This window comes from Lathyrus oleraceus, chromosome 5 (genome assembly GCF_024323335.1).
Source record: "Lathyrus oleraceus cultivar Zhongwan6 chromosome 5, CAAS_Psat_ZW6_1.0, whole genome shotgun sequence".
NCBI lineage: Eukaryota > Viridiplantae > Streptophyta > Magnoliopsida > Fabales > Fabaceae > Lathyrus > Lathyrus oleraceus.
The window spans coordinates 29,859,088-29,878,323 of NC_066583.1; the positions used below are offsets into that span (position 1 = coordinate 29,859,088).

General features: G+C 37.6%; 1 non-coding gene across 1 annotated transcript; it reads right to left on the minus strand.

Annotated features, from left to right (window-relative positions):
• Nucleotides 1-18,878: 18,878 nt before the first annotated feature.
• Nucleotides 18,879-18,985, minus strand: LOC127090262 (small nucleolar RNA R71). Its single transcript, XR_007791788.1, has one exon. It is a non-coding gene; the product is annotated as a small nucleolar RNA R71 (small nucleolar RNA).
• Between the last annotated feature and the right edge of the window lie 251 nt (nucleotides 18,986-19,236).

The window sequence follows — 19,236 nt, forward strand, 5'->3', positions numbered from 1 at the left end:
CCTACACTTAAGGCTTGTACATGGTCGCCAATTTGAATGGCGCCCCCATGGAGTCAGTCCTCGAAACCAAGCATTCAGAACTAGCCTTGCATGCATGTACCCTATGGTGTCGCCAATTTGAATGGCGCCCCCTCTTTAGGATTGTACATGGTCGCCAAATGAGGTGGAGACACCATGAAACACAAATTTTTATGCTCTCATCCATTTGCCTATAAATACATCCACTCCTTCAACAATTCTTCCACACCAACATTCTCACTACTTCATCTACATGACTTCTTTTACAATTTCATCTTCAACAACATCTTCCAATTTCATCTACACAAACTCCCAAACAATATGTCTTTACTCACAATGGGAGAAGCACATAGAGGAACAGTTGCAAACATCGCAACATACGTAAGTTTTTTCTTATACTAATTTTTTATGTTTCATCTCCACCAACCCCATTTTATTTTGAAATACCAACTTAGTCAAGTGTTATATTATTTCTATTATAGGATGTATCAAGGTTTCGAACTCGAGTCCACGAATTTGTCCCAATGGACCCGATGATTCAACCTTATGTTGAACTCGCCGATTTTGGTCAGATTAGCAAGATTATGTCTTGGTCTATAGATAACAAGTTCATTCTAGCCTTATGCGAAAGATGGAGGCCAGAGACACACACATTTTGGTTTCCAACCGGTGAGTGTACCGTGACGTTAGAAGACGTCTACATGCTTTTAGGACTACGAATTGAAGGCAAAGCCGTTAATGGTAAGACCAACTATGCAAATTCAATTTGCATGGAGCTTTTAAACACTGATTTGTTAGATGATAATGCTAGAGGTCAAGGTATACTACTCTCACGCCTAAAGTCATATTATAATAGTTTATATTTAGATGAGCATTCTACCGAAGATGCTCAAATAATCAAAACTAGGTGTTACATTATGTTGTTACTAGAATCCTTTTTATTTCCCGAAGGTAGTGGTTCTAGCATGCATATTATGTACTTACCTCTACTTAGACATGTAGATAGAATAGGTAGTTACAGTTGGGGATCCGCATGTCTAGCCTATCTCTATAGTTCGTTGTGCAAAAACTCCCACAAAGACACATCTACATTTTCTGGATGTGCTGTTTTGCTACAAGCATGGGGATGGTCAAGACTACCGTCTCTAGCACCAGTCAATAACAACCCCTTCACTTTTCCATATGCAAAAAAGTAAGTTGTTTAAATTGCTATATCTTTACTTACTTCCTTACAGTTTAGTACCCATAACTAATTTATTTTAACTTTTTGGTGTAGATGGTCGGCACGCGGTATGAATTACAGCAGATGTCCGAGACACTGTATTACTCAGTATCGCAACCTGTTGGATCACCTTCGACCGACAGACGTAAGAAAAATAACTTCATTAATTCGTCATATTATGTTGACTTTTTCTACATTCATTTAAATCCTATCGTCTTTAACATTTCAGTTCATTTGGCGTCCATACCTTAATATGGATCATGAGCATCAGGTCAACCCTGAAGACGCAGCCGTATGGACAGCATGCACACCGATAATACGGTTCACAACAGTGGAGATGCATAACACCGATCGTGTGAAGCTGCAGTTCGGTATGGTCCAGAATATCCCAGACCCCCTAGCTAGCCTAGGAGAATGGCATATGCGTAAAGTGAACGACCAATGGAACTTCAACCCTTGGAAAACCTTCGCAAGATCAGAGTGTCGCAAGTGGAAGCACCATCATGACCATGTCTTAACTGACGCAGTCATGCCAAATGAGGTAAAACCAAGTCGTACTTATATGGCTTGGTACAGATCGGTTGGATTTCAATTCATCGCCGATGATATGTACCTCTATGACCCACGCCAAACAAGTTACACACAAGAAGGATCAACATCTAACCCCCAACAACATTCTCAGCCCGGTTACTCACAACCACCTATCCGTCAAACTTTCCGTTCCACAAACACACAAACATACAACCAAAACATGCCATTCACCCAACCCCAATACCAAGAACATCCCCTATAACACCACCAACAAATGGACCATCAACCTCAGACCGAACATCGCTTCACACCCACACCATCACCCTACCAAAGTCGCCTTAGCCAAAACACTAACCGCCCCTCCTCCTACCGTAGCCAAGAACCCCAAACATCACAATACCAAAACATCCCACAACCATATCTCTTCCAAACACCCCAACAACCTTTCCAACCGTTCCTAGACCCATCATTCACACCCATGTCTCCCTTCAACCGTCCCGGTCGCCCATCCATGAGTCAACCACACCCCAACTTCTCTGGCATGGGTCATGAGCTCAGCTACGCCGGTACACCATCATTGAATACTGAAGACTATGCTGAGTTGGCTGAATACCTCAACGGATCTTCTCCTGTAGGAGGTAATGACGCTCCTGGACCATCAGATGAACAAACACCGGTGCAGAATCGTCAACGTGAGTTAGGGCCAAGGGTTAGGGTAGCTAGGGGATGTGGGACCGGAGGTCGGTTAGGTGATCCTGGTCATCACCATTAGGATTCTTTGTGTAAAATCCAAATTTTATTAATATCAATTCGTATTATATAAAATTTATCTTTGTGTAAACTCCAAACATTAGGTTTCTTTGTCTAAACTCCATTTTGGCAAAATTCACATACACATGTTTTGACAGAAACCCTAATTTTGGCCCAAATTGCAAATGATGCAAAACTTTAGTCCAAATTCATTATCTTGAAAAGATCTATAACTTTTATGTTGAAGGTTTTGTCATTTGAGGCTTTTATCATTCAAACAGAAGGGCTTGAAGTTGGTCCCTTTTGGTAAAATTGACATACACATGTTTTGACAGAAACCCTAATTTTGGGTCAAGTTCCCAAGGACCTAACTCACTCATTTTTAATTATTTTGAGGTGGGACCAAGTGAATTGGAAAATTTAAGATGTCTACTTCAAATGTTATGTTGGACAAAAATTCATAACTCTAACAAAAACACATGCAATAATACAAAACATTATAGGTCAGATAAGAGTTAAAATGTCAAACAGTCCAAGTTCAGGTGCCCATACCTTTCTCAAATAAATTGCAAATGATGCAAAACGTTAGTCCAAATTCATTATCTTGAAAAGATCTATAACTTTTATGTTGAAGGTTTTGTCATTTGAGGCTTTTATCATTCAAACAGAAGGGCTTGAAGTTGGTCCCTTTTGGCAAAATTGACATACACATGTTTTGACAGAAACCCTAATTTTGGGTCAAGTTCGCAAGGACTTAACTCACTCATTTTTAATTATTTTAAGGTGGGACCAAGTGCATTGGAAAATTTAAGATGTATACTTAAAATGTTATGTTGGACCAAATTTCATAACTCTAACACAAACACATGCAATAATACAAAACATTATAGGTCAGATAATAGTTGAAAAACTCAGAAGTCCAATTTCAACTGCCCATAACTTTCTCATAAAAAATCCAAATTATGCAAAATTTATATCCAAATTCATTGTCTTGAAAATATCTACAACTTTCATGTTGGAGGATGTTTCATTTGAGGCTTTTTTAAGGGAGTCGCCAATTGGATTGACGCCTCCTCTTAAAAATTACACATAGGCGCCAATTGGATTGGCTAGGGCACCTGCCCTAGCCAATCCAATTGGAGCCTCCTTGCAATTTTTAAGAGGGGTCGCCAATCCAATTGGCGCCTCCTCTTAAAAGTGGGGTAGATTGGGAATTTTGCTGAAAACTGGGGTATTTTGGGAATTTTTTCAAAAAAGTGGGTTATCTCGGTAAAAAAACCTATATTTCCCTTTCTCTTTTTTTACTAGTTTCTTTTTATCATTTTATTTATTTATTTTTATTTTGTAACTATATTTAGTGTTTTGGGTTTGGCCCATTTAGAATCCACGTTTTTATTTTATTTTTGTGTTTACACCCCTTATTTCTACTTTTTTTTTTCTTATTTAGTTTAATTGTTTGACTTAGTGATTAAATTAATCATTTTATTAATTAATTATTTTTAATAATTATTTGACTTTATTGGATTTTTATGTGCTTATTTGTTTTGATTAGATTGTTTCTCCGTCCATGTTCATAGGACATTGTAAAACATTTTAGTTTTCGTTGTTCTTTCTATTGCGTTGTGATATCGGAATATAAATCCAATTTAACTTTTGAAAATTGCTTGGATGCATAGATTTTGTTGTTTGACTTCTTATAGAGTGATTCCTACATGAACTAACTCTAAGTTAGTTTAAAACTAAATTTAGTTGCTTTCGATTTCATTTGGTTTCTGGTCCCGTGGCTTTCTCTTGGGCCTTCTTACAATGAGCACTTGATCAACATCAAGTCAATCTTAAAAATCTCACAAAATCAAACTATTTTCAAATCATTCCTCATTTACACAAACCTATATCAAACATCAAGTGACTTTTCCTAAACCAAACATACTATCAAAAACTTTTTCAAAATAAATACGAAAGAAGAGGATCGTTGGAATCTAACATTCTGGTGGGAACCCTCGAATGATCGGTCCCGAGCAACGCATTTTGGGTTAATCGTTCATTCTTTTCTTACATACTTAAAACACTTAAATAAACTTGGACAGATAAGATACGTTGGGATCAAGAATTCTGGCGTAGCTCTTTGAATAATTGATTCTTATCAAGTGTTCATTATCCATTAAATAATTGTACCCATTAATCTTGAATGAAAAATACCCATTGGAATCTAGCATTCCCGTAGAACCCCGAATGATTGATCCTGAGGATTAGGTCTCGTTCTCATCAAATGTTCGTCATTCACTCAAAATACATCAACCAATCAAACTCTTTTCTCGCCTCCGTGTGATCTCAAAAACCTTTTTATAAACAAAAGATATTTTGTCTCGAGACGATGCCAAATAATATTTTGTCCATAATCGTGTAAGTTGAGATAAGTGACGTTTTCCCGTGAATGTTGATTTTCAAATCCATTAAATGTGATGTAAACGTCCGTTCCTCACCTGTTTTAGGTAGCAAAAATGTTTTCCCGCTGATTGAGACAAAATAGTTGTCGCTAAATCAACCAATAAATAAACATTTTTTTACCCAGAACTACGTATTCCTTAAGTTCTCTATTGCACATGGAGATTGTAAGACCCTAATTTTGACCCTAAGATCCCTCATGGCATCATGTTATTGCACAAGTGCATTGCCTCAAGGATCATAGCATGTTTGGCTCCTTAACCCTAGGGTTGGGACTTGTGTGAGTGGTTTGAGACCACCAAGCATGCTTGTATTGTATATTATTGTTTTTCTTATTTTTGATTACTAACCAAAAGCACAAAAAATATGTCACTAACTCTTTTTGTTTTGAAGCTCAAGTGATCATGTGCTCCAATGCTCCTAGGAGGCTCCTAAGCCCAATGCAATGGCTAGATGAAGATGAGAAAAAGCATGACAATGATCCACAAAGTTCCTAATCATCATATATGTCTCCCAAGTATCTTAATTTTCCAATTTGATCAAGACAACCCAAAGGGCTTGAGGATTGTTTCCCAAGGAAACCCTAATTCAACTGTGCCTTGATTGTGCCTTGATTGTGCCTTGCTCATGAGGCAACCTCAACCTACGATCAAATTTAATCAAGGGAAGTTCTTTCATTCATTATTTTATGCATATAAGAGCTTATGTGAGGCTCCTCAATCATTTATTCATCAAGATTGGAAGTTTGGCCTTGAAAAGTTGACCAGTCAAGTCATCTGACTAAATTGAGGATCACTGAGATACAACTTTTGATGTGTTTGTAAAATGAAGATTACCACAAGAGCAACAATGTTCTTAAGAACCATATGAACAACTTTCATGTTCATCAAAAATCCATTTGAAACTTTGAAGGTCATCATTCATTTCAAAACATTATAGGTGATTTTGACTAAAACCCTAATTTTGGGTCAACCTACCAAGGGCATAACTTCCTTAATTTTTATGATTTTGAGGTGAGAACAAATGAATTTTAAATCTTGAGATGTATACTTCAAATGTTATGTTGGACAAAATTTCATAATCATAAAATAAATACATGTGATAATACAAAACATTATAGGTCACATTGGACCTAAGTCATTGAATTTGAAAAAGTACCTAACTTCAAATGCCCATACCTTTGTCATGGAAAATCCAAATGATGCAAAATTTGAGTCTAAATTGATCATATTGAAAATATATACAACTTTTTTTTGTGGGTTTTTCAATTTGAAGCTTTATCATGGAAACAGAGGTGTCGTACTTCGGAAAATGAGAGAAGGACCTATGCGAAGTGCAATCGCACGCTCGCAATGATGGACTGAACAGAGTCGCCATCGAACATATATTTATTCCTAAAAAGGAAAGGGGAAATATTGATAAAAACCAAGAAAGAAACGACAATGATTATCGTCGTCGCAACCAAATCGGGGTTCAGGAGTCGATTACGCAAGGGGAAGGTATTAGCACCCCTCACGTCCGTTGTACTCAACGGGAACCATTAGGTTAGTTGTGTGTGTCAGTGTTAGTTTGAAATGTTAGGCTTTAAGTTATTAGGTGGGAAAGAAAGAATAGAAGAGAGAATAAATGTTTTTGGATTTTCAACGAAGGACTAAACCTAAGTTTTTTATTAGTGGGCCTGACAAGATTTACAAATCCTGCTCCTACGTATCTCAACAGAGAAATCAAGGCTTACGTAGTTCTGGGTAGAAAATGTTTGTTTGTTGGTCGATTTTAGCGAAAGCTATATTGTATTAATCGACGAAAACATTGTTTTACCCAAAACAGATGAGGAGCGGACGTATACCACACATCGAATGGATCTACAAATCAACATTCGGAAAAACGTCACTTATCTCAACTCAACAATTGTGGCCGAAACATTGCTTTGCATCATCTTAAGACAAGATGTCTTTCGTTTATGAAAAGATTTTTCTGATCAATCGCACGGCGGCGAGAAAGAGTTTGATTGGTTGGATGTATTTTTTGAGTAATGGCGAGAACTTGGATGAGCGAGATATCCATCTCGAATCATAGCCTTAGGAGTGCACGGTATCCACCATGTTCCATTTCCATCTTTATTGGCAAAAGTGTTTAATAAAGATTAAGTGTTTTGAATTTGATTGACAAAGGGGTTTGAAGAAACCGCATTGACAATGACAACGAGAGTTAAGATAGGCGAGGCATCCACCTAGAATCTTAATCTCAGGAGTGCATGGTATACACCATGTTCCATTTCCATCTTTATTGAAAGGGGTTAAGATAAGAATTAAGTATTTTGGAGTTTGAAAGACGAGTACTTATGACTTGCAAGCTCTTACAGCTTGGGTCTAATACTCGGGACTACGTCTGGATATTTCACCCAGGTAATCTTTTTCCTTACAACTTTATTAAGAAATGATTTGAATATTTACAAGTATTTAGAAGAGAAGACGAATACATAGGGCTTACAAGCTCTTACAACTTGGGCCTAATATTCGGGATTACGACTGGATATTCCATCCAGGTAATCTTTTTTCTTCCAACTTTATTAAGAAAATGATTTGAATAATGGAGTGTTAAACAAGGAATGGGAAGTATGAACATGTTAAACAATCAAGCAATAGTAAGCATGGATGAAAGAAACAAGTATAACAGATAACAAATGAACCAGACAGATGAAAAGATGCACAAAAAGGGTCCACTGAAATGATTGAATCAAGAAATGAGGTAAGGATCAAATAAAATCAAGATAAAGGGCCTCTAATACATGGCCTATGAGATGAACAAGGGAGGATCAAAAGATCTCTTCAATCGCCATAAACAATCCCTAAGTCAAACATCGATCATAAAGAAGTCAACTGAAAAATCGAGCCAACTTAATAAATATCCAATAAATAGCAAATTAATCAAGAAAATTATGAAAAATTAAACTAAGTAAGGTGGGGTAAGGACATCATCATCCCCCAAAAAGATTTTAAAAATAATGAAAATTAGTGCATAAATTAATTGAAACAAAACAGAGGTCAAACCAAAAGTCAACCAACCAAACTAGGTTAAAAATAAATCAAGAATAAATGAAAAATGTGAAATAAAATCAAAGAAAAAGTCAGGTTGACCATGGGGCAGTGGTCAACCTTCATCCCAAAAATAAGAAGCTAAAAATAATTCTAAGTTATAAAAATAAAATCAAGAATAAAATGTATGCTAAAATGGACCATTTAGAATAAATAATTAAAATAAAATATCAATATTAAATAAATACGAAAATAAAAATTAAATAAAATTAAATAAAATTAAATAAAATTAAATAAAATTAAATAAAATTAAATAATGCATCAAGAAATATGGAAAATATTTTTGGATATTTTTATGGACAAAGAAAATATTTTATATTAATTAAAATCAAAATAGAATAAATGAGAATTAAAAAGAAAATGAAAAAGAGAAATGGACCAGTATTGATGGGCCAGGAAAGGGGGTGTCAAAAGCGAGCGGGCGAAGGGCCCATGATCCACAACCAAAAATTTAATCCAGGCGTGACATGAAATAACATTTTAATTAAGAAAACTATGTAACTTGTTATCAATTGGTTAAGTTCCATAAGTGACTACAGGACAAAATAGCATGAACGGGTGCGATTAAAACATGCGCGCTTGATCCAGCGGCTTTCACGACGACACGTGGTCGTCTTTCCCATGGAAACAAACCCTAATGCCATGCAATGCAGAAACACGACAATACAGTGGATTTTGCTCAACTTCCACTCAAGAACACGACCACCATAGGGCACCAAATGACATGAAATAAAACCCAGAACTCAAGTACAAAATGCAAGGTTTAACATGGTATCTTGTTTTAGGTTAAACGGTGACTTAATCATGGAGAAATATTGACAACAAGATGACAACATGGCCACGGGCATAACAGAAACTAACAACACAAATCCATAACATGAACATTGCCTCATGTTGAGGGCTTCAGAAATGAGCACAAGCATATGGTTGTCATGAAAATGAGCATGAAGCAAGCATGGTAAACAACATGGAGCAAGCATAATGATGTGCATAGTAAGCAATACATGGCCATGGAAGAGGAGTTATAGAGTTTACCTAGTGGAAGTTAGGTCCACTGCCTCTTGATTGTGGAGAAAATGGAAGAAGAAAGGTGCTGCCTTGATGCCTCACTTCAAGAACTTGATGAGAAATACCAGCTGACTTTAATGGCCTTTCCTTGCTTTGCTCGAAAATTCACACCTTGCTTTCAGGTTTAGGGTTTTAAGCTTTAAATATCTGGGTCACATGCCCCTTAATGGGCTCAGAATAATGATTGTTGTCCATAAGCAAAATAATGCATTTTGGTGAGGTGGTGTTAGAAAGTTGCTTATTTTGGCAAAAACTTAAGTGAATGGAATAAAGGTGCATGGCCAAATGAGGAAACAAAAACGTGGGCTGTGTAATGCAGTATGGCTTGGTTGGTTTGGTTTGGCAAGAAAAAAGTCCAAATGGGTGACTTTGAGGCCATGTAACTTGATGATCAAGTCACCAAATGATGAAATAATGCAAACAGTAGCAAGACCTCATGGAGCATAGCATGTTTCATGTTGAGCATGAGTGGAAATAAGGAGTGGAAGAAGGTGAAAAATGGCCCTCAAGATCGTGTCACACCATTGCAAAACTGGTTGGGCAAGTTTGGCACAAATTCTGCCTAGAAATTTCAAGTCATGGTGCCCACTTTAAGTGAATGTATCTCTCAAACCATGGATCCAAATGAGATGATTCCAAAGGGAGGTGAAAGAAGACATGGCAAGGTATAATTGTTGTGAAGAAAATAATTTCAAATGATGCCTTGAAGTGCAAGAAAACTGGCCAAGAAGTTTTGACAAACTTGGAGATTTTTAGACTTAGAAATTTTTCTAAGTGTCCTAAAAATAAGCCTCACTTTGACCAAGCATAACTTTCTCAATTTTGATCCAAATGGAGCAAACTTTATATCTCTAGAAAGCTTGGAACAATAGGAACAACTTTCATGCTGGAAAAAGTTTCAAATGGAGCTTTTATCTTGATGGAAGATGGGCTTAAAGTGAGTGCAAAAATCATAAAAACTTGCCCTAAATGAAAATCAACCAATTCCAAATTAAGTAACTTTTCTAATTCCTGATTAAATGATGAATCCATGATCCAACCTTGATCAAATTTCACATGTAGGCTCCCCTAGGCATGAATTTTGAGATTTCACTCTCAAAAAAAGTCAGGATTGACTTTTCTGGCCCCACAGTTGACTTTTCTCACACTGTCTGATTCCCGACTCCAGTGATCAATTGAAACACTTTTGGCTCAAATAAAAAGCTGATTTTTTTTGTATGTAGACCCTTGTGGACATATGGAAGGCCATGGAAAAGAGTTTCACCCAAAGAATCAGAAATAAACTGATTTTATACCAAATCCTAATTTTAGGGCAAAAATGATGGGGAACTGATTGCACTGCTTGCCAATGGATCTTTCAAAGAAAATGAATGAAATAATGATATGAATATCAGGGTCAAAATCGGGGTGTGACAGTTGCCCCTATTTAAGTATCTTCAACCAGAGAATATGAAGTAGGACGACCTTCATATGATCATAGGAGAAGATATTTAAATACTAAGAAAACCCTGATTTTGATCCTGAAATGAAAATACTATGATATGATATGCACGGATGCAAGATTCTCTTTTTTTGTAAGTTTTATATGCTAGGGGTATGGTGAACCCTTAACAGGAGATGCTACTAGACAGACCAATCTGTGGGGAATGCTGATGGTCCACAGACAAATGGTAAAAACCAACTCGCTGGGGAAAACAATCCTGCTGGAGAATCAGACACACACTAGAGAGTACTCAAAGTGAAATTCGATGAACGACACTTAGAATACAAGAGATTTCGGCAGTAAGTTCACACATGACTTACTAAACCCGAATAAGAAAAATTTCTACAACAGGTTCATACATGACCTGATAACACTGAAACAATCATAGAGAAAGATTATTCAAAACAGGTTCATACATGACCTGGTAATACTGGAATGAAAGCTCAACAGCAGGTTCATACATGACCTGACAATGTTGGGGAATATCAAGAAGTTCTGACAGCAGGTTCAGACATGACCTATTAAACTCAGAAAACACAAAGGAAACTTCAACCATAAGTTCATACATGACCTGAAAATACTGAAGAACATACATATCAAGTTTCATCAATAGGTTCATACATGACCTGACACTTTAGAATACATCTGACAATTCTGGAGATTTCTCACAAGAAATTCATCCAATCAAAGATTTTGGAGATTCCTAATAGGGAATTTATGCAAAACAAAGATAAACAGGAGTCTTCTTATAAGTAATCCACGCTAAAGGCTACGATGATTCTTTACAAAGAAATCAAACAAAACCAACATCATTGGAGTTTTCTAACACGAAAAACCTCCAAGCTTCTGGGAATTCCTCAAGATGATGAGTCATACATGACTTTCACGGAACCATCAGGAAAGACAGGGTAATCAAACTCTCTATACGTGCCAACAACAATTGGACTTTTAACCGTAAGTAATGGATTACAACCAACTTTTAACGGATTTTGCCAACAACAATTGGACTTTGACCATAAGTAATGGATGACAACCAGCTTTTAACAGGTAGGTGCCAACAAAAATTGGACTTTGACTGTAAGCAATGGATGACAACCAACTTTTAACAGGTAGGTGCCAACAACAATTGGACTTTGACCAAAAGCAATGGATTACAACCAAACTTTTAACAGGTAGGTGCCAACAATAATTGGACTTTGACTGTAAGCAATGGATTACAACCGGCTTTTAACAGGTAGGTGCCAACAACAATTGGACTTGACCAAAGGAAATAGTAAAATATTCATTATCACACTAGAGTTTCCCAGCAACAACTGGACTTGAAATAAATCCCAAGGACTATGGGATTTTTTTTTCAAAAAGAGATACTAGTAACCACTGGATTTTTGATGATAATGCCAGTAATGACTGAATTTTGGAGATGCCAATGACGATTTGAACTTCTGAAACGAAACCAGTGACAACTGGTCTTTGGATCAAGAGATAACAATCAATAACGGGACCAAAGGGGCCACACACATGAGTACAAAGTGCATTTTGAACCATGCATGATTTAATTTTTGTTTTATGCATGATCATGATATGCAATGCTGACAATAGGCAGACTGGGAGTTTGTATAGGCTTTTTATGGATATCATGATTTCTTAGCACCGAGAACTCAACCAAATATTTTGTGATAGATGTTGTCAAAGGAGAATTCTATCAAGTTTGATAGCCAAAACTTAGCCAATAGGATTCTTTTGGAGGATTAATGAATCATGCTAGCATAACTTTCGGGCACTCGTCTTAAACTCAATAGTTGTTGACATGTGGCAGAATTTGTTTGAGTAGTTTGAAAGCATGAAGAAAAAGGTTCTGCCCCTCCGTGGCTCATCTTGCCCCAATCTGTTGGGTCTTTGAAAATGTTCACCTTGAAAGTGAGTTTGAGACAGCTTGACATGAGACGATATCAAGATGGCTTGCCCCAATGTTTGAATACCGCAATGATCTAACCATGACTAACCAAGACCTGGAATGGTAGACTGCTGATTGTATGTCCTTAGATAGTTGGACTCAATGAGCTTCTGAGGTGGCTTGCCCCAGTCCGAGTCTTGAAGCAAATTAGTCTTGACTAAATGACCCTTGGGGTGATTGGCTCGGATCGACTGATACTCAAAGTGATTTTCCCATGACTGGATTTCTTTCACCATATCAAATTCCTCAATTGTATATTGTTGGAATTTCTTTGATGCTAAGTGTTAACTCGCAAATAAGATTGTTCATTCAGAAATGGTAATTTTAATTCAATGTTTATGCAAAAATTCGAAATCAAAGTTTATTGATATGAATGAGTGAAATACAGTGAACGAGTAATTGATAAGAACACAGTGGTGATCAAGTTATTCACAGTATGCAAGTTGGTGCCATCAAATGATTAACAAAAATTGTTTAGAGTCAGGTTAACACAACCTTGTTATAGTATGCTTTCAAAATAAACTCTGCCTCAATTAGGTCTTTTCAGGATTGTAATGTGGCCTGGTTCACGGTTTTTTGACACAAAAGGATACAAGGCTCAAAATTTATATTTACCCACCCCTTCTTCTTGATGATCTCCAGTTCCTATGTTCAGTTAATTCAATACACGCATTCGACTTCGGAGGTGCGAAAGTGAAAATGAGGATTCAAGGTGAGATTTTCTTGAAATGGAAGTCACCTTATTTTGTTTTTGTTGAGGATTTAATGACCTCTTTTGATTTATTTATTTTATCCCTAATTTTTCCTGGACCATTTCTTTGAAGCTTTCGGTCCATCGGGATGCCCTAACTTTTGCCTAAGTCATTTTGTGGTGTTTAACTTAGCGGACTTTTTTTTTTCGTGTTGACTGTCAGGTTATTGGTGGATGAGGATCAACCAACACTAATTTTAGCTTTTCTCAACTTCTTCGACACCTCAACATGTGCGTGAAGGATAACATGTGGTTGAACCTAATTGGAGGGCTTACATATGGATGATTTTTTTTGAAAGATCGAATGCATAATCAAATTATCTGAACACAACTATCCTGCCCCAGGTTAAGATTAAGGGTTTTAGATCCGAAATAAACACCAAATTCTAGATTTTTCCTTGTGGCGCCCGCCATAGACCCTGTGGCGCCCGCCACAACGTCTGTAAAAGGTCGGGGCAGAACCCATTTCTTCATCATTTTTGCAACTTACAACCTTCCAAACCCATTTTTTCACCTTGGAAAACCATCCTTGAACCCACAAAAAGCTCATACTTTTCTAACCACCACACCACACAAATCATTATTCTAATTTCCATTTTCGATTTCATCCGTCGGATTTTGTAAAAATCCAACCTTTTCACAAACCACTTCATCTTCTTCATCACTTCTCAAGAGCTTTCAAATGGAGTTTAACGGATTCATTCTTCGAGGAGGGAAACCGGGGGATAGACAAAGAAAAATTATCGAACAGTTGCAAAATCGGGAAATCCTCCCGACAAGGTATGTTGACGAAAACTGTCTCTACACTTTAGGTATCTATCATAGCATATTTCATTTATTAGATAATTTAGGTTTGCATAATTTCTTTTCCAATAAAGAACCTACATATAAGCGGTTGACAATTGAATTTTTGAGTTCCTTAATTTATATTCTCAACCCTAACACTGCTAGCACAATTGGTACTGTCAAATTTAGAATGTTTGTTGTTGAATACCAATTCAGTACCGACGAACTAGCCAGCTTGTTAGGAATCCCTTATGGGGACGGTGCTATTTGTGAGGCCCCTTTGGATTCCGAATGGTCTGTTGAGGTATTTTCCTTCTGGGAGCGTCTATCAAACACTTCCATAAACTCTTTTGAAGGAGTTCTTGCCTCAACTATCCATAACCCGACCATCGGAGTTTTTAGATATCTGTTGGCATGCGCTATTTTTGGCCGGGAGAATCCAAATAAGGTTAATGCTATAGAACTTCTATTTTTACAAGGAAGCCTCACAAATAGACGTATTAATTCGGTCCCGTTCATGCTTGCTCATATGACTTTAACTTTGAATAAAGCGGGACCGATTTCTTTTGGTGGATTGATTACATCTATTGCTCGGGCGCTTAACCTGAACGATGAGATGGCTACCCTAGACCCCTTACCTCCTCACACAATTAACCTAAAATTTCTGAGAGACATGAAATTGTGCCGCTCGAGGAGAGAAGGAGGCTATATGCTTATGGTTCATGGTGTAGTCATCCCGTCTGTTGTTTTACCGTGCACTAGACGTACAGATGTACGAGATGAAAGGAATTGGACCTACGCTTTAGATGCTCCACCTATTTTAGGTCCTCTTCCTCCTAACATTCCTGATGAGGCGGGACATGACACTGATGATGAATATGATCGGAGAGAGAGATCTCCCGTACCCCATGTGTCCCCCCATCATCCTTCACCACCACACACCGCACCATCTTCTTCTTCTGCAGGTACCACTTCTGGCTTCTATATTACAGAGGAGATGTGGCGTGACCACATGGCTAGAGAGCAAAGGCGTGACGACCTACTCTCTACCATCCAACAACAAATGGCGGATAACATGAGCTTCATGCAAGAGTCGCAGTGTAGGACAGATAGGTCCTATGACACTGTTCTACAGTCCCTGCAAACGATCACAGATACACAAGCCTGTCAACAAAACTACCACCAGAGACACATGGCACTAATTGAAGCCACTCAAGGTTCCATTATAGGTAACCTTCGAGAGGTGAGGACCGCTCAGGATGCCCTGCAGGCGAGGATGGATCAGAGAGACCGTCGTCGTACCCGATCTCGTCGTCCACCTCAGGATGGCGAGGGCACTAGTGGTCAGTAATAGGTTGTCAGGTAACTCTTCCCTTATCTTATTTCGAAACATTGGGGACAATGTTCGATTTAAGTGTGGGAGGAGACTCTATCCTCTTTTCTTTATTTCTTTTCTCGTTTTTCCTTTATCGTTTTTTCTTTACTGTTTTTAGATAGTTTATTTATTGTTATTTCCTTTTAGTTGTTTATTTTGCTTTTTAGTATAATGCATGAGTCTGACGAGTCACCAAATATAATATATCTTTAGTACAATCCTACCTCCCCATACCTTTAGCCCCACCGAATTTTTTTTTACAAAAGAAAATAGTGTTATTCCGAAAGTTTTCAGGTTTTAAAGACATGTTTTGAGTAAGGATGCGGTGACTTGGGAGAACTTTGCGAAACATCAGTATCGGTTTTAGCACCATAAGCTTCGTAAATATAGGAATCATTCCCGAAACCCCATATACCATGGCCTTAATCATCATTTTCGTATAAGTCCTTAGTAGTTTAACTCAGCAGTCAGCTCCGGCCTACGCATCCTCTACGTAGGGAACCGATGCAAATAAGTGAATGATCCAGAAAAAAAAAAAAAAAAGAAAGCAAAAAGGCAACTCCGATATAGGTGACCCTCACAAAGTCATTTAAACCAAAGAATTGTAAAAATTTGCTAGAAAAAGAAAAAGAAAAAGAAAAAGAAAAACTTACCCACTGTTAGTTGGTTCAGAGGTATCTGACACTGAACTCGGTAGGACGGATTACGATCCGATCCCCCACAACTACAGTTGGGTCCAATAAAAGGGTTTACACATATTTATGTGCCAGAAAACCCATGCTCAGATCATAATCACTAACAGGCCACTCTACTATGAAGCATGTACGGATAAGGGGCTTAATGTGATTGCGCCTGAATGAAAAGGACACAAAAGAGATGAAGAGGCAGGTCTAGGTATTGTGGGATAATATGGGTTGGTTAATATAGGAATGAAGTTTATGTCCGTATTTGCGGATTAGTGTCATCATGATACCCTTAGTTCACTCAGTTAGTACCTATCACTGTATCCCGACTTGAACTTAGAATTTTTACCTAAAACACTCGTTTACACAAATTTTCTTTTATGAGCTTTTTAATGTTTTGCTTGAGGACAAGCAAAGGTTTAAGTGTGGGAGAGTTTGATAACACTGAAATTTACCGTATTTTCGACTCTGATTTCACATGCATTCTAGTTGTTTTATTATCATTTTATTGTGTTATTGCTATGTTTTTCTTTGTTTTGAGGTTTTTACTTTAATCGGAGCCCCGATCGAGAAAAGGAGTGAAAAAGAGCTAAAAACCCTAAATTTCAGCATTTTGTACTTGTGGCCTACCCCATGGCTGGCGCCATAGACCCTGCCATGACGTGTCCAAGCTCAACTTCCCTCAACTCCCACGTTCCCCACTACCTCCACTAAGGCGCCTCAGATTGGCCTTGTGGCGGGCGCCATGGCCTTGTGGCGGGCGCCACAAGAGGAAAATAGTTTCCCTCCCATTTTCAAGTTGAAGGGAATCCAAGTCATTTCCATCTTTTTACTTCCTTATAAATAGAAACTCGAATTCACTTTTACAATCATCCAAACTTAGAGTAGAGGCAAACTCAGAGCAACTTTGTTTCACTTTGGCATATATTCAGTATTATAAAGTGGTAATCGCTTCGCATTGGAGTGTTTCCACAATTGTGTAATCGAGTCTGTGATAGAGTCTGTAATCGAGTTTGGAGCACTTTGGAAGGAAGTTAATCCTGCCGCCATTTTCATTTCCGCTTTGCAATTTATCCAACCCTCCGTTTGGAGCAGGTTTTTATTACTTGTCTTTACTTTTATTTATTTCCCGCACTCGTTTTACTTTTATTTATTTCCTCGCACTCGCTTTACTTTTATTTATTTCCTCGCACTCGCTTTACTTTTATTTATTTCCTCGCACTCGCTTTAAATTATTTATTTCCTCGCACTCGCTTTACTTTATTTATTTCTCGCACTCGCACTACTTTTATTTACTTTCCGCACTCGCACTACTTTTATTTATTTTCCGCACTCGCACTACTTTTATTTAAATTAAGGCACTTTTACTTTACCATGTCTAACTAAATTTATAAGGTTAGAATGTAAGGATCGTAATTGAACCGATAATCCGTACAATTGTTCGTAGAAACACTTAAGGGCTATTTTAACTTTCAACTTAAGTTTTCCCGCACTTCAATTTCGTTGGGTAAGATCGAAAGCCGTCCAACGTCTTTTTAAACTTAATTATTTTTAACTATTTCAAAAACAGCGAAAGCGCTTTGTCTAGTTCATTAGGAGTTTTTAACATTAAGAAGAAAAGAGATTTTAAAACTATTTTCGGACGCGTTTATAAGTTTAGAGTCTGGTTCGTAAGAACCTCTTTTGGTTAAGAAATCCAAGTTATAATACTTTTCAACTTAGTCAAGATACTATATTTCTTAAAAATAGGTTTACTACTCTAACGCAATGCGCGCCTTTTTATAAGTGACAATAAGAGGGTTTGATTAGGGAGTACAACTCGGTTCTGAATACGCGAAAGCGACAGTTCCTGTTAAGTTAGTTCTTTTCAAAGTAGGAAACACTGCCCATAAGTAGCTCTACTAGCAAGTACTTGGATTATCAATCGATTACGTGAATTACATTCGACCCTGTCTTTATTAATTAAATTTATTTCAACACTTTACTTTTTCATTGCACACTCCAAAAACACCTATTTCGATTATTTTTGATAAGCACCATATTAATAGATAACGATAGATTGACACTTGGTCTCTGTGGATTCGACAATCTTTTATATTACTCTGACGCGTTCGTATACTTGCGAAACACCGCATCAAGTTTTTGGCGCCGTTGCCGGGGACCAATTTCGTCAAATTTCATTTTCCTGTTGTTATATCTTTTAGACTTAGGCTATTTCCCGCCGGTCAATGTGAAGAACTCGCAGCACCGGAAGTTTAAGCTTAGTATACCCTCTGGCGGAACCCGAACGTTACGCTCGCGCACGTTTATTCTTTCATAGAATTAAGAGAGCTATGGCCGAAGATCAAAACCAAAGACCTCTTAAAGATTTCGCTCAACCATATAATAAAGAACCTAGTTCTAGTATAGTAAACCCGACCATCCCAGCTAATAATTTTGAACTTAAACCATCCCTGTTGCAACTAGTGCAACAAAGACAATTTGCGGGTCTCGCTACTGAGAACCCAAACCAACATTTAAAAATATTTCTTCAATTAGCAGACACTTTTAAAACCAATGGAGCTTCTCCTGAGGCAATACGTTTAAGATTATTTCCTTTTTCCCTCAGAGATAAAGCCCTATCATGGTTAGATTCCCTTCCTCCCAATTCCATTACGACTTGGGATAACCTTAGAAGAGTTTTTCTTGCTAGATATTTTCCCCCGAGTAAGACCGCCATTCTTCGAAACTATATAACTAGATTTACCCAAAACCAAGGAGAATCGCTGTTCGAAGCTTGGGAGAGATATAAAGAGTTGTTACGAGCATGCCCACATCATGGCTTAGAAAATTGGTTAATCATTCAAACCTTTTATAATGGACTTCATTACAACACAAAGATGACCATCGACGCTGCCGCAGGCGGTGCTCTGATGAACAAACCTTATCCTGAAGCTAGTGCCCTCATCGAAGACATGGCTCAAAACCATCAATCATGGGGAGTCGAACGAGCGACAGTTGAGAAGAAGGAAGCCCAAGGAGGAGTGCATGAACTAAGCTCTATAGACATGAAGCAAGCTAAAATGGACGCATTAG